Genomic DNA, 17,048 nt, shown 5'->3' with positions numbered 1-17,048 from the left:
TTTTTTTTTTTTTTTGGTTTGGGAATATGGTATCAATGGAATTATGCAATATATAGTCTTTTGTGACTAGCTTCTTTCACTCAACAATGTTTTCAGTGTTCAACTATGTTGAAGCAGGTATCAGTACTTCATTTTTTTTATGGTTGAATAATATTTCATTGTATGAATATACCACTTCTGTTTATATATTCATCAGTCAATGGACATTTGGGATGTTTCTCCTTTTTCAATTGTTTTGCATAATGCTACCATAAACTTTTTGTGTGGATGTGGTTTCATTTCAATCAAAGAATGATTATTAGGTGATGTAGTTATTTTGTGTTTAAGTATTTCAGCCATTTCTGCTGTTTTCAAAGCAGCTGCACCATTTTCTAAATCCATCAGCAATGTATGAAAATTTTGGTTTTTCCATATCCTTGCCAATGCTTGTTATTTTCTGTCTTTTTGCTTCTAGCCATCCTAGTGTGTGTTATGGTATCTCATTGTAGTTTTGACTTCCATTTCCTTGAGGAACTTTTCATGTGTTCATTGGCTCTTTGTCATTTTTTGGAGAAATGTCTATTACAAATATTAGTCCACTTTTAAAATATGAACATTTACATTTTTATTATGAATTTGCATTTTATTATGGTAAATTTTCTTTATATAGTTTTCATTCATGTATAATATCAAATATATAATTTGTAAATATTTTCTCCTATTCTGTAGACTGTATTTTTAATGATATCATTAGTAGCCCAAGAGTTTTTAAAGTTTGATGTAGTTTGATTTACTTATTTTCTTTTATTACTTCTGCTTTTAGTTTCAAATCTAAGAAGCCAGTCTTCCTCCTAGGTCATGAAGATTTACCCCTATGATTTCTTCTAAGAGCTGTATAGTATTATTGTTTACATTTATGTCTATGATTTTGAGTTAACATTTGTGTATGTGGGCAAATAGAACTCCAATTTCATTCTTTTGCTTGTGGATTTCATGTTGTCCCAGAACCATTTGCTGGAAATACTTCTTTCCATACTGAATTATCTTAACTCTTTTGTCAAATAACAATTGATTGTAAATGGGAAGGTTTATTTCTGGACTCTCGATTCTGTCCCATTGGTCTATGTGTCCATCCTTATGGCAGTGCCTCACCGTTTTGAGTACAGTAGCTTTGTACTAAGTTTTGAAATCAAGAATTGTAAGTCTTCTACATTTATCTTCTGTTTCAAGATAGTTTTTACAATTCTGGGTCCTTTCCATTTTCGTATCAATTTTAAGATCAACTTGTCAATTTCTAAACAAATAAACGAACAGCTGCAATTGGGATTGTGTTGGATTTGTTGAGTAATGCTCTTTGGGGAATGTTACTATCTGAATAATATTAAATTGTCCAGTCTGTCACCATGTGGTGTATATTTATTTGTTTTCATTTTTCTCCACAAAGTTTTTTGTAATTTCGGTTTACAAGTCTCGCTCTTCTTAAATTTGTACATCTTTCTGATGTAGGTTATGTTTTATTTATCTTTTATTTAGTTTTATAGTGTTTATTGATCAAAAATTTCCAGAAATTTCTAAATATATTAGCCTGTGATTTGGTGCCTTTAGAATACTTTTGTGATAACTAAGAAAATATTTTATCACTATTTATGTGGTAAGTTTAACCTACTTCCATATTTGCTCTCAAGTGAGTTTGCTTCTTTAAGGAAAAAAAAGTTTGTATATTTTTTTAATTCTCTGATTTTACAATTAATAAAAAAAAATCTTCTGTTGCTATGACTTTGCTACTATAATCTAAATATATCTATCTGTGATTTTTTTGGGTAGGGTTTTGCCCAATATGTATTCAAATCTTGCTTGACAATACCTAGAAAATTTCTCTCAAATTCATTCCGTTTCTATTTTGTTTGATAGCCCTATATATTCAAGTGAGCTCTGGTAGCCTAGTGCCTAAGGCACTTCACTGCTAACCAGAAGGCTGGCGGTTCAAACCCACCAGCCACTCCTCGGAAGGAAGATGGGGCAATCTACTTCCGTAGTGATACTGCCTCAGAAACCCAAGGAGGGGTCACTATGAGTCGGGTCTGACTTGACGGCACATAACAACAACAAACATATATATATTCAATGATTATTTTCGTGATAAAAAACCAAAACCAAACCCACTGCCATCAAGTTGATTCCAACTCATAGCAACCCCATTGGGCTTCCAAGGCAGTAAATCTTTACGGAAGTAGATTGCCCTGCCATCCTTCCAAGGAGCAGCTGACAGGTTTGAACTGCCAGCCTTCTGGTTAACAGTCACATGCCTTAGGCACTGCACCACCAAAGCTCAAACTATTCTTGGCAGGTTTTTTTTTTTTTTTTTTCTTTTCCCATATCTAATCTCTAATATTTTGGGCTCAGAAGACTTTCTTGTGACTTCTATACACAGAATTAATTTTTCTCATCTCTCTGTTTTCCTATTACATTCAAGGTACTTAGCCTAGTACCTACCATGGAGGAAACTCTGAAATATGGGACCTAGCACCATCACTAATTATCTGTTCACCTTGTTACTGCATCCTTTATCATTATTCTATGCCTTCTGCAAGTTTTCTCCCAACCTGCTCCTTCAGCCCTTCACCCTGTTTAGATTTTACCTTTTTTTTTTTTTTTTTTTAGCACAGTGATCATTTGTTACCCCTCATCTTCCTATTCTTAGGGTCTGCATATTTTAGAAACAAGAAAACTGATGAAAGTTTCTAGATTATACTCTGAAATGCATCACAATAGAAGGTCAGAAAATCAAAAAAGAAGGAAAGAAAATTGTCTATGATTATAAATTAGTTAATTTTTCTTGACATTAAAACCATTAAATTATATATAATACTTAGTTTGGGATAGCTTTTTGATATATAAATGAGAAAGTATAGTTTTTTTCAAGTTTGAGGTGGTCCTTTCTTTGACCTGGCTATTGCTGGAGTCCCTGATTGGTGCAAAAGATAAAGTGCTCTACTATTCACCAAAAGGTTGGGAGTTTGACTCCACCCGTAGATGCTATGGAAGAAAGGTCTAGAGACCTACTACCAAAAGATTTTGAAAACCCTATGGAGCACAGTTTTACTCTGAAATACATGGGGTTGCATGTATTTGACAGCAACTAGTTTTTGTTTGGGGTCTGGTGGTATAGTGTCTAAGGCATTTGACTGCTAACCAGAAGGTGGGCAGTTCAGACCCACCAGCTGCTCTGTGGAAGGAAGATGGGGTGATCCACTTCTATAAAGATTTACCACCTTGGAAACCCAATCTGTGAGTCTGAATCTACTCAATGACAGTGAATTTAGTTTTTCTTGGTAAGCTTCAACAAAAATATTTTTAAAAGAAGATTTAATTCTTGGCGTTTTTAAACAACAATTTGGCTTTTTAAAATTGTATTTGCAAACTGAGGGTAAGGTACCACCAGCAATCTAAGCTAAGGGGAAAATAAGTACTCAATTCTATATACAAAAATAGGATCTCAGATGCCAATTTTTTAAAATAAAAATTTTCAATACAAAGAACAATTATAAGAAGTATAGTATTTATATTCATTCCAGTTATTCTGTACCACATGATTATGATGTAAATTGATACTTTATTTCTCTTTCTTTTGAACAAGATACTGCTTTATTTTTTTTTTTTTAATTTACCCTCCCTTTCTTTCCAACCCTTCGTAACCATCAAAGAATATTTATTTTTGTGTGAAACCTTTTTCTTGACTTTTTACAGTTGTGGTTTCATACAATATTTATCCTTTTGTGATTGACTAATTTCACTCAGCATAATATCCTCTAGGTTCATCCATGTTATGAGATGTTTTGCAGATTCATTGTTGTTCTTAACATTGCATAATTTTGCATCAGCACGTAACAACAAAAGCAAACAACAACAATTTTGCATTGTATGTATGTACCATAGTTTGTTTATCCATTCATCCATTAATGGGCATTTAAGTTGTTTCCATCTTTTTGCTTTTTTGAAGAGTACTGCAGTGAACATGGGTGTGCATACATCTGTGTCATAAAACTTATTTCTTTAGAATATATATATATATATATATATATATATATATATATATATATATAGTAGTGGGATTGCTGGATCATATGGTATTTCTATTTCCAGCTTTTGAAGAAAGTGCCATACTGTTTTCCACAGTTTTTGCACCATTTTCCAGTCCTGGCATCAGTGTATGAGGGTTCTGGCCTCTCCACATTCTCACCAGCATTTGTTATTTTATTATTATTATTATTATTATTTTTTACTTTGCTGTTAGTGCTGGGATGAATATCTCACTGTTGTTTTGATTTGCATCTCTCCGATGGCTAATGATCGCAAGCATTTCTTCATGTGTTTGTTGGCTGCCTTAATGTCTTCGGTGAAGTGTCTGTTCATATTATCTGCCCATTTTTTAAACTGAATTATTTATCTTTTTGTCACTGAGGTGTCGTTTCCTATAAATTTTTAGATATGGGGGTGGGGGAAGAGCCTTACTACCGTCTAGTCGATTCTGACTCATAGCGACTACCTTGGGGTTTCCAGATTTCCCTAAATCTTTAGGGAACTACATTGCCCAGTCTTCCTTCTGTGCAGAGACTGGTGGTTTAGAACCACCACCCTTCTGGTTAGCAGTCAAATGCCTTAGGCACTATGCCATCAGAGCTTCATAAGAAAATACCTGCATAGAAATGTTTGGCTATTCCAATTCATCAAAATGCTACTCAGTGTGTTCACTATTTCAATTTTATACTTTTCTTTCCTGCAACACAGCAAACACTATTTTTCTAAAAAGTTATTTTAAGCTCATCTTTGGATTTCCAGTGTTTCCAATACTTCCCCTTTTCAGTTAAAAGTGTAAAATTCATGAAATTAAGGACATATCTTAGTTGTCTTTGTATCTGAAATGCCTAGGCCAGCACTGAATGAAAGTATTTTTAAAAGTATCTTAGGATTTGTTTATCATATAATTTAAAATGAAGAAGCCAAATTTTTTTTTAACGTGAGGAGAATTTCTAAGAGTGAATGTTTTTTAGCATTTAATACCCAAACTCCACTTACTCACAAGATGACTTAATCAGCACCATATCAGAGACAGCTTGCTGTGTTTACCATTGTTAGTTGGGCCAGCATATGTCCAAAACAGTTGGAATGAGAAAAACAGCAATGACTTGAAGCCAAATTAGAGAAGTGGGGGAGAAAAGGTTTTTACCTATTGTACAGGACCAAATGCTTTGGATAGTATAGGATATCGTCTCTGTAGAAAAATATGGGATCGTTTCAGCAGGGAAAAAAAAGAGGTGTAATTTGCACTCAAATAATAACTAATTGCTGAACTGGCTTTAATTTTAAGTATATAAGCCTTTGCAAGTGATGTAATCTTTTTATGTTAACCGAAGAAGAAGATCCTAAAATATTTATAATTGTGGAAATCTTTTTGAAGTTGTACCCTTTCAATTTTAGTTGGTTTTCTTGTTTCTAATTACTGACAATTTTTGGTTATTTTATTGTGATTTGGACACATTTCAGAGTAATTTGGCAAACTAAATATTCCATTGCTGTAGTAGAACTTTTTAGGTGAGGAAAAAGTTTATTCTTATTTTCATAAGTATCGAATTGAAAAACATGGTTATTTTTGTTGTAACAGAAAAAGATTTTCATTGAAACATAAAATAGAGTAATGTTTTGTTGTTTTTAATGAAAACTTTAGGAGCTCTGGTAGCATAGTGCCTAAGGCACTTGACTGCTAACCAGGAGGCTGGTGGTTCAAATCCACCAGCCCCTCCGCAGAAGGAAGGTTGGACAATCTACTTCTGTAGTGATACCGCCTCGGAAACCCAAGGAGGGCTCGCTATGAATCAGGTCTGACCCCACGGCATATAACAACAACAATGACAATGGAAACTTTGACGAGAGATTTCCAAATACCACAATCAAGGAATGAAACAATTTGGGGTATAATTTAGTTTTACATCTCAGGCAAGACCTTGCCCTAGGATGATTTTTAATTAAATAAAGCTTTTCTCTAGTAGTTCTTGCTTTTTTTCCCGTGTCATTCCCTTTATTTGATGGAAGTCCTTCTCTTCCTTCTTAGAAACCACCTTTCTCTATACACAATCTGCTGGTTCTGTATACCCAAAGAATTCAATGGTGGTGTACAATAATTACTTCTTCCATGAGATATACTTTCTAATGGAGATAGATAGATAGATAGATAGATAATTTCATGTGTAATTCAAGGACAACAAGAGATGCCCTTGGCACTAGAAAGAGCTTTGGGAATCATTACTTCAGTCTCTTCGTTTTATTTGTTTTACACAGAAGGAAGAGGGCAGTTGTGGTTCAGTGGTAGAATTCTCACCTCCCAATTGGGAGATTTGAGTTCAAGTCCTGGCCTGTGCACTTCATGTCAGCCACCCCCTGTCTGTCACCACCTATCTGTGGGTGAAAGTTTACATGTTGCTACTTCACAGGTTTTAGCAGTACCCAGTCTAAGACAGAGTAGGATGAAAGCCCTGTGAGCTACTTCTGAAAAATCAACCAATGAAAACCCTATGGATCATAACAGACCCATCCTGTGTGTGGGGTTGCCATGAGTCAGGGACCTACTTGGCATCAGCTAGTAACAGATATCCATAAGGAACCTAAGGTCCATAGAGGTAGAGTGATCAAGATTATAATGGGGGAACTCTGTTCTTTCTGCCATGTTCTGCTTTTGTCCATTGGCAAGATATTGGACATTAACCAGTAATTGAGAGATTAATTGATTGATATATTAATTTATTGTTGTATTTATTCTCCTAAACAACTATGTCCCAAGCTTCAGAGAATCAAGTAAGCTAAAGGCTTGATTTTAACAATAAGTGTGTTATTAATAAGTTTGGTGAAAGGTGCAAAGAAAGTGGAAGTTAGGTTTTTTTCCCTAGAACTTGGAGTGAAGAGGTGGAGGTGGGAGTGGCCAGAGGGAGGATGCACCTTGTATTCAGATACAAACCATCTATCAGGTCCTGAGGCTTGGTTATCAGGTCAAGTGTATCAGGGTGGCTTCCTCTTTGCTGAGGATGAGTTTTTCTTAGGAGATACCTTAGTCATTTATGCAAATGGACATCTGTGCCAGCCCCACCTGCTCTCCAGACATTTCTGAACACTGCCTTTGACTATATATTGCATCTTGCCAAATTTACCTTGGTAGGAATAAACCCAGTTAAAGAGCCATATATAAACCTTAACAGAGACTTCCCTAATGTGGTAGATTCCATTTGCTTGCTGACCTAAAGAATCATAATGTGTACTGTCTACAAACTTCTCTTCCTACCTGGCAAGGAGAAGGGCACATGAATAACCCCTTCAAACCAATAACCAAACTTACTGCCATTGAGTTGATTCTGACTCATAGTGACCCCCACTCATTTTCCAGGCTGTGAATCTGTATAGAAGCAGACTGCCTCATCTTTCCTCTGTGGAGCGACGGGTGGGTTTGAACCATTGACCTTTTGGTTAGGAGCTAAATGCCATAACCACTATGCTACCAAAGCTCCTTGAATAATCTCTTTACAAGTATTTCCTTTAGGGTGAAGAAAATGGCATTTATTTTTTATTCTCTATTATTTCTTTTGTTTGGCCCAGTAATTAATACTTAGAGGAAGTCCCTGGATTATGAATCAAAACTGTTCCTACTGTCTTTAAGTTGAATTTGTAGGTCAGTCTGAACAGGTGCATATGGTTCTTATTTAGCCTTACTTTAGTGTAAGAATGGGAGCTCTGGTGGCATAGTGCCTAAGGCATTTGACTGCTAACCGGAAGTCTGGCGGTTCAAACCCAGCAGCCACTCCTCTGAAGGAAGGCTGGGCAATCTACTTCCATAGTGATGCCACCTCAGAAACCTAAGGAGGGGTCCCTATGAGTTGGATTCGACTGGACAGCAGTGAGTTTGTTGTGTTTGTTTTACTGCAAGGAATGGCTCAAAGCCTTTTCAATGATTTAAACGCAGCACATGCAGCAAGTAAAGGTGATTGTGATGAAGAATTTGTTAAGAATAGGGGATGTTTCAGTCATTCCATGGGAGGGCAAATTTGTATGACATTAAAGGAAAAGTAGTTGTCCCTAAGTTGGACATTCCTGACCCAGGCACTGCCTATCTTTTTTTTTTTTTTTTTTAATTTCAAGGATTACTAATTCTAACCTATTGATTTACAGTTTTTTTTTCCTTTAATGAGAATTTATTGTGAATGAAGTAAGTCAGTCACAAAAGGATAAATATGATCTCACTAAAATAAAAGACCTAGAATAGGCAGATGTGTAGATATCAGAGTTTTAATAGTTACAGCATGCTGCAGGGATGGGGAAAGGAGAAACATTGTTTAGGAAACATTGAGTTTGTTTATAGTCATGGAAAATTTAGCAGTGCATATTGGTAATGGTTGTACATGATTGATGTGTCACTGAATTGTAAAAGTGAAAAAAAGTTGAATGGGAAAATATTGTATTATCTATATTTTTACAACAATAAAGAAAGATTTTTAAATTGTCCATACCAAGTGAGTTCTTGAGCTGCTGAACTGAATCCTCTGCTGGTCTGCTCTAAGTTGTGTTATAAATTCCATGGGAAATAAAAAATGAAGGCGTTGAATATAACATAGCTTTGCTAAGCTCTATAATTAACAATATATTTCCTATGGTCTTGGGTTCTATTAATTTAAAATTATGTTAATATCTGGAGGAACATTTGGATAACTTTTTTTTTCCCGTAATTCCCCCCCCCCCCCCCCCCCCGCCCAGTACCTAACTACCAGGACTTTTTTGTTTGAGGCACCAACTTTCTTCAATGGTTTGGCTGCAGATCTATCACAAGGGTATAATAGCCAACATTGTAGTATTATTTAGAGCTGCTTGGCGGTGCGTAATGATATTTCCTTAAAACCTCAAAGTTTTGAAATATTGAGTATAGACTAAATCAACTCACATATTATTAACAAAAATTCAAAGGTCAAATAAATACAATACTTATTAATTTTCAAACATTCTTTTGCTAAAATCATTCAAATGTTATGTCTTTAAAATATACTGGTCTTTTTAGCTTTTATATACATGAATAGTATATTTGTGATCTTGAAAATTATAAAGCAACTGCTGCACAGATTTGAGCAGGCTTATGTCTTTGCTTTATTTTATTAAAAATGTATCAGTGGAACAAATAATTTTTCTAGACCTAACTTCATAACAGGATATGCTATCTGCCTTATGGAGAAGAGCTAAACTAGGAGAACCCACCTGAATCGTCTAGTATGGGATATGATGCAGTATTGTTGATTTAACACCATACTATATTAATATTTATCTTGTTTCTCAGTAAGCAAGATAAAAAATGTAGCACTTGAGAAAATGAAGCTTGCATCCATGACCTTGGAAAAGTTATTTGAATCTTTAGCACTCATTATCCTCGGAAGGAAGGTTGGGCAATCCTACTTCCGTAGTGATACTGCCTCGGAAACCCAAGGAGGGGTCGCTATGAGTCCGGGGCTGACTCGATGGCACATAACAACAACAACAACAACATCCTCATCTGTAAAATGAGAGTGATAATAAGGCTGCTGTGATTACTAAATGTTGAAATCCATACAAAAATCATGGTTAGTACTCAGAACATATTGATCATTTGAAAATGCCATTCTGCATATATACAGTATTATCTTCCAGTTAAATGCTTAATGTTAACTATAAAGAACAAAGTCTAAAACTAATGCATCAATACAGTAAAAATACTTAGAGATACTTCTTTATGGGTATTTTCTTTTTCTGGCATGTTCTGTTTCCTAATTATGTTTTATTTTAGGTGAAATAAACTATGGTAGTTTTCAAACATCTACATTATGCCAGTAGGCTAATAGAAGAATGAGAGTGACTGTATTCCAGTAAAACTTCATTTATGAACATTGAAAATTTGAATTTCATATAGTTTTCACATCACAGTATAGTTCTTTTTTAAAAAAATTGGTTTTCAAACAGGTGGTAAGCAGGATATAGCCCATGGGTCATTATTAGGTGACCCCTGCTCTACTGAGTCCTGTTCATTTTTAATGCTTTCAATGTCTTATACTTTTGTCTGTACAAATTGTACAATTTCAAATTGTACACTGATCATGTGAAAGCTGTTCTTAAAATACTGAATAGCACTCTATAATGCTGACAGTTCTCCGAATACAGGCTATTTCTATTAACAGATACTATGGGTTCTACCAGAAATAGAAATTATAATGACAGTTTAATTAAAGAGAAGCCATATAGAAGAATTATTACATTTTCATGTGCCAAATTCTGGATGTCTTTAGGTAGTACACAGATATAGACACATTGGTCTCCATTTATTGATTAATATGGAAAAAGTGTATTTTTCTGATAGCTTTGGCCTCTTTTTTTGGATAGACTGTTCTGTTTATCTAATAAATTGTATCTTAATGGCTAGTGATTATCTCTCACAACACTTAGGGAGAATTATATAAAAAACGAAAAGAAAGGAAAAAGAAATACACTGAATGAGAAAAAAATAAACCACTACAGTCTATCTTGTCAAATCCTTTCTCACACTGTCAAAAAACAGCTGCCTCTTATTTTTTTGTTACTACTTTCTTCAGTTAAAAGAATATGTAAAAATCAATGAACAATACATTCAGACCTCATCAATGCTACTGATAGTTAATCACAATTCTGTATATTTACATTTGATACCACCCAAAGGAGTTAGTAAGTGAAGTACCAAAGACGAGCTCATTATTTCATTATTAAGCAGCTTTTACCTGTGGGTCAGTTCCCATATTGCAGAGTAAGAACACAGTGAGGAAGAGGAGGAGGAGAGAGGAGAGAGAAGAGGGAAGAGAGGGGGAGGGAAAGGAGGATGGGGTGGGGGGAGTGGATGAGAAAGGATCTTGTCTAGACTCACAGAGTTTTCTATAGTTATAAGGATGATATACTAAATTTGGAACTCCTAAATGCAGAAATATTTCTAAAAAGAGCATTTAAACACACACGTTAAGCAAGATGCTTTGAACTCACCTGAAAATACACAAATGTGTCAAATATACAGTAATAAGTTCCATTACACATCTGCCTTAGGAATATGTTGGCAATTACAAATAAACACTTTGCTTCACTTCTGAAAATAAAAATATGCAATGTTATTTTGACAAAAAACTTTTCAGTCCCGTTTATATAAAAACATACTCCAAAGTGAGTTACGTGGAAGTTAAATCGAATGCCTATTTAATAGCCCTTAAGAACAATCTGGTGGCGTAGTGCCTAAGGCATTTGCTAACAAGAGGGCTGACAGTTCAAAACCAGCCACTCCTGGGAAGGAAGACTGGGCAGAGATACCACCTTGGAAACCCAAGGTGGGGTGCTATGGGTCCTGGGTCCTGATCAACTAACTCCATGGCAGTGAGTTTGGGTTTTTCTTTCTTTTCTTTTTTTTTTTTTAAAGAAGAATCAGAGTGTTAGTGGTCAATCATGTGAACTCTGGAATTGAATGGTGTTGGTTCTCATTTCTGTTGTACAGTTACAGCTGTGTGACCTTGGCTAACTCACTCTGTAACCTCCATTTTCCTAATGTGTAATATGAGGATCATAATTGTGCCTAACTCATGGTTTACAGGATAGTGCAACTTCATAGGATTGTGAAGAAGATTAAATGAATTACATTTATTTTATAAAGCATTCAAACTGTGCTGTGTATGTGTGTGTGTGTCATATTTGTATTTGTTCCATAGTGTAAATTAAACCAAAAAACAAACCAAACCTCTCCAGACCCATCAAAATTAAGCTATCACTCTAAAAATAGATTGCTCTTACCCAAGTCTTGAAAGCCAAAGTTGGAACCAGTACAGGCAAGACACATTTTATTAGAATGCTAAGCCGTAAAAATATTTTGTCTTTTTTAGTTAAGCCTTAAAAATGTTTCATAATTCTAAGCATATATTATTATTTTAAATCTTAAATCCAAAGCAATTCCTGAAAGAAGATAGTGGGTATTTCTACGTAGGAGCAAAAGTAGTGCCACCATGTGGCTATAAAATAAATACAACTGCCAATCCATTTGGCTGGCCAGGTTTGCAATTATGCAAGAGTAAATGGATTTTTTTTAAAAAACATTTACTGCTTTTTCCAAAATTGTATGTACAAAATGTAACTTCATATATAGTTTCAATTCAGAATTTTCAAATTCCCATAGTTTCAGTTGTCATAAAATTGGAATGTACTCTTCTTTCAAAGAGCAGTAGTATATTTGTTTCTAATTTGAATCTAGTGAAATAAACAAAGAAATAAAGACATTAGAACAGTGATTTTCAAACTCAGTTCGTGGAGTATAAAGTGTCCCCAGGGAAAGGGACAGGAAAGGAAATGAATGGATTAGACTTTGATTATGCTCAAAGGGTTATATTCTTTCTGGCATTACATGTTGGGCCTATTAATAAGATTTTATTTGAAGGAAGCACCAGCTATTTAAAGAAATGTTTTTTGTTTTGAGAAGTCAGTTCAATGATTTATTAGAAAGTTTTAGTGCCACTTTAAGTTGTGTGTGTGTGTGTGTGTGTGTGTGTGAATCAGAGGAGGGGTAGTAAATATTTTTTTCAGAACTTAGGTAAAAACTGAGATCTGGAGAAAAAGAAAAATACACTGAGTGCAGTCCCAGTCCCATTCAGCTGATTAAAGAATAGAGAGGAAAGGAATAGACAAAGTCTGAATCAAAAAGGAAAAGGAGTGACATATCACCAGTGGCGTTTCTGCTCTTTTTTCCTTCCTACTTTCCTACATGTACTCTTAATGTAGGTTGTGGTCTTGAATATATTAAACATTGATACTTTCAGAAAATACTGAAATATTTTTGCTGGTTAAAGGTAATGTTTTTATGCTGGCAAAACACAAGACTGTTAAAAGGTCTCCTCTTTACCCATCTGCAGATCAAAACATCTCACAGTTGTGTGTTTTTGTGAAGGAGGATGGCTATGAGAAAGGCAGAAACATACTCTTTAAAAAAAGTTTACTTCCTGCGTAAAGAGTGATTTGCTTAAAAAAATTATATATATATATATATATATATATATATATATATATATGTATGTATGTATTGTGTTGTAAAGGAGGAATATCTGATGAGAGAGTCATTTATCCAAATAATATTTACCACAATAAGAATATATTATGATAAGTATATGCCAGACTACATACCAGATTCAGAAGTTGCAAGGGCATCCTCTACTGCAAATACTATGTTTTTATAACTAGTAAAAAATGTTTTGATGGCCATTTGCAAACAGCAGTAATTTAGTACTTGTTTGTAACTTAGAAGAAAATACAGACTGGGAATGCGTGGGAAGGGAGGGTAGTTTGTTCCACCTTTGTGATTTCTTTAGAAGTCAGTTTGCTCTAGATCCCAGATGGTAGGTGGTTGTTGTTGTTGTTGTTATGTGCCATTGAGTCGGACCCGACTCATAGCGACGACCGCTCCTTGTGTTTCTGAGGCAGTATCACTACGGAAGTAGATTGCCACCTCTTCCTTCCAAGGAGATGGTAGGTTATAGGTGACTAAATAACTCTTAGATTAATACATCTTTCCTATTTCAAAACATTAAAATTCTTCATCTTCTGATGGTTTTATTTACAGATGTCATTACATCAAATTAAATTTTTAGTATGGATTATGTTCTTAGCTTCTATTACCTTGAAGTCGCACAAATTGACTTGATTTTGTTTCCACACTACACCCAAACTCAAGGAAACTTTTACCCAGTTCTCATATAGTAAAGAACTAGCAAACGCTGCAGTACTTTTGAACTAAGTGAGTATTACAAATTAGCTGGCAATTCCTGTTTGTGTTATGGTTTGTTATGACTGCTTAATTCAAAAGCATATTTGCAGAGAGAGAGTTTGAATTAAGTAAATCAAAATAGTAAAGGCTTTGATTAAAAAGTTAGCTTGCTTTAGCTTAAATGCTGATATTTCAAGGCCTACTGATATTTTAGTCATTTGTGGTTATTTTTGTTTCCCGTTTAGACCCCAGGGAAATGAGACCTTAGTAAATCAGAGCCCAGATTGCTGTTTGTATTTATTTTCTTGTCATTTATGCCACGTATTTGTGCACTTTAATGACACTGAAGACATGTATTACTTGAACAGAATCACATTGGAGGGAGGATTATATTTCTGGAATAAGCAATATAAATTAATTCTTGTCATTAACATCTGTTCTTCTCAGGGTTGATAATTTACTAGTTTATTTCATGATGATGCTATCATAAATATTAATAGTGAAAGGTTGGCTAAGAAATGTTATATTACTAAAGTGAAATTGAACAGTATTGCCATCAAACTGAGGTTGTATTACTTATTTTTCCTTTTTTGATATAAGACATTTTCAAATCTATTAATTTACTTTTTCATTGGAAATATACTTTCTGAGACAAATTATTAGAAAGCACTTCAGCATTTAAAAAAATCAACTATTGTAGGTAAAATGTCAACAAATTTTGATTTATTGATTTCTATTTATCTTTTGAATTGAAAAATTGAAAAAAATTCTTAGATTACGGTTCATCAGTATCTCAAAACCAAAAAAGCAAAGAATAATTTAGAATCTGCAAAACACCACATAACGTAGATGAACTTGGAGGACATTATGCTAAGTGAAATAAGTCAATCACAGAAGGACAACTATTGTTTTAGTCTGTTACTGTAAAAAGTCAAGGAAAGGTTTATATATGGAAGGAAATTTTCATTGTTGGTTACCAGGGGTGGGAGGGGAGGGGAGGGAACACTGCTAGATAGCTAGAGAAAAGTATTGATTTGGGTGAAGGGACGGTCAATGTACCAAATGTGAGTGATCAACACAGTGGCATTGAGGAAGAGAAAGACAGAGAGAGGTGGGTAGGAGGTACAGACAACAAAGATGAACCCTTTTGTACATATAGTACTGTGTTGTCAGTGATGGCAAACATTGACCTATGGGTGGATAAATAGGTAGACAGGCTGAACAATTAGGTATGTCTATGCAGGGGGGAGTGTGCCCGTGACCATGTATAGGATAGGCAGACAATGTTTCTGCAAGTGTATTTTATGTTCTGTAAGAATTTCCAGGTATATAGTAAAGCTGACAAGGGACAAGGTTGTAGTCATTTCTTGGCCAAAACCAGCTACCCAGAGGGAGCAAGTAGTTGGACCTGTAGGCTTAAGACCATGGTCACAGGGGACATCAAGCTCAATTGGCATAACATACTACACAAAACCTTGTTCCACCTCCTACTTTGGTGAGTAGTGACTGGAATCTTAAAAGCTTGCAAGCAGCCATCTAGATGCAACGATGGGTCTCTTCTCATCCAGAGCAAAGAAGAATGAAGAAAACCAAATATTCATGGAAACAATTTGTTCAAGCAACTGGCACTGCATGCAATCCTCAGGCTATATGTCTATAAGACCAGAAGAACTAGATGGTGCTCAGCTACCACTGTCAACCACTCAGAGGGGAATCTGTGTTGGAGATCCTAGATAGAGTGGGAGAACAATGTGGAACAAAACTCAAAATCCAAAAAAAAAAGGGGACCAGGTTTGCTGGTCTGATGGAGCCTGGTGGAATTCCTCAGACTATGTCCCCTAGCTGCCTTTCAGGTCTGGAATTAAACCCATTCCTGTGGCTTCCAGCCAAACAAAAGACAGGCATATGGGCTGAACATTTGCATTAGGTAAATACACTCCTTGGAGAGATCAATTATGGGACAATAGAGGGGCCGTGTATGCAGAGGGAGACACCTGGGGGGGGCAGTAATGCATAGAGAGAATAACACTTGGAAGAGGTAACTATGGAGAGAGGTGGGAGAGGAGCTGTTGCATTGTGGTAAATTGTAGTCAATGTCATGAGACAAAGTGTATGTGAGCTGCTGTATGGAAAGTAAATTTGCTGTGTAAACTTTCACCCAAATCACAATTAAATTTACATACACACACAAAAAAAAGCAAACTCACTGCCATCGAGTCATTTCTGACTCATAGCGATCCCCATTGGGTTTCTGAGGCTGTAAATCTTTACAGAAGTAGAACGCCCCATCTTCCTTCCATGGAGCAGCTTGATCTGCTGATCTGGTTTGCAGTGCCTTCTACAGTTTTCTCATAATGTAACACAGAGTAATCTTTAATGAATTGGAATTCCTGGTGGTAAAAACAATGAAAGGGCTTTGCTGCTAACCAAAGGTTGGAGGTTCAAGTCCACCCAGAGGTGCCTTGGAAAAAAGGTCTGGTGGTCTGCTCCAAAAAACTCAGCAAACTAGCAATTGAAAACCCTATGGACCATAGTTCTATTCTGACATCCACATGGTCTCCATACGTCAGAATTGTTTGGAGGGCAACTATTTTTTGGTTATTGATTTAGATAATTCAGGATTATGGCCTATACTTGTTCTCTTAGCTCATTTAGCTGATTGTCATCTGAAGAAGTATACCAGGATCTTTGTAATGTGAAATGACATCTTGGGGTAGAAAAATTTTTGAAATTGTTTTCAAATAGTTACTCACTTTTGCCAGAAACTCATTCACTTGTCAATCAGTTAGAGTAGTGAAGTAATATCTCCCTGAAATTCAAACAATAAAAAAGCCCTAATAAATAGAATGCTTTAGGATTTCAATGGGATGTATATATGTGCATAAGCCTTTCCTAAGTTTATTCCCACAAAACTCTGTGACTATCAATTATTTAGTCCAAAAGTGTATCAAGATCCTATTATGCTTTTATGCTGTTACTGGGCACTGAAGACAAAGCCCCCTTGCTCTCATAAAAGTTAAAAGTGCGTCATACATGCATACACACACACACACACACACACACACACACACACATATATATAAGCTCTGGTAGCATAGTGCCTAAGGCACTTGACTGCTAACCAGAAGGCTGACGGTTCAAGCCCACCAGCCACTCCTTGGAACAAAGGTTGGGCAATCTACTTCCGTAGTGATACTGCCAAGGGGGGTCGCTATGAGTTGGTCAGACCCCACAACATATAACAACAACAAATATA

The sequence above is a fragment of the Orycteropus afer genome, unplaced genomic scaffold (genome assembly GCF_000298275.1).
Source record: "Orycteropus afer afer isolate SDZICR_OR568_19922 unplaced genomic scaffold, OryAfe1.0 scaffold00008, whole genome shotgun sequence".
Taxonomy (NCBI): Eukaryota; Metazoa; Chordata; class Mammalia; order Tubulidentata; family Orycteropodidae; genus Orycteropus; species Orycteropus afer.
The sequence above is the reverse complement of the archived record's forward strand: the minus strand, read 5'-3'. Positions refer to the sequence as shown.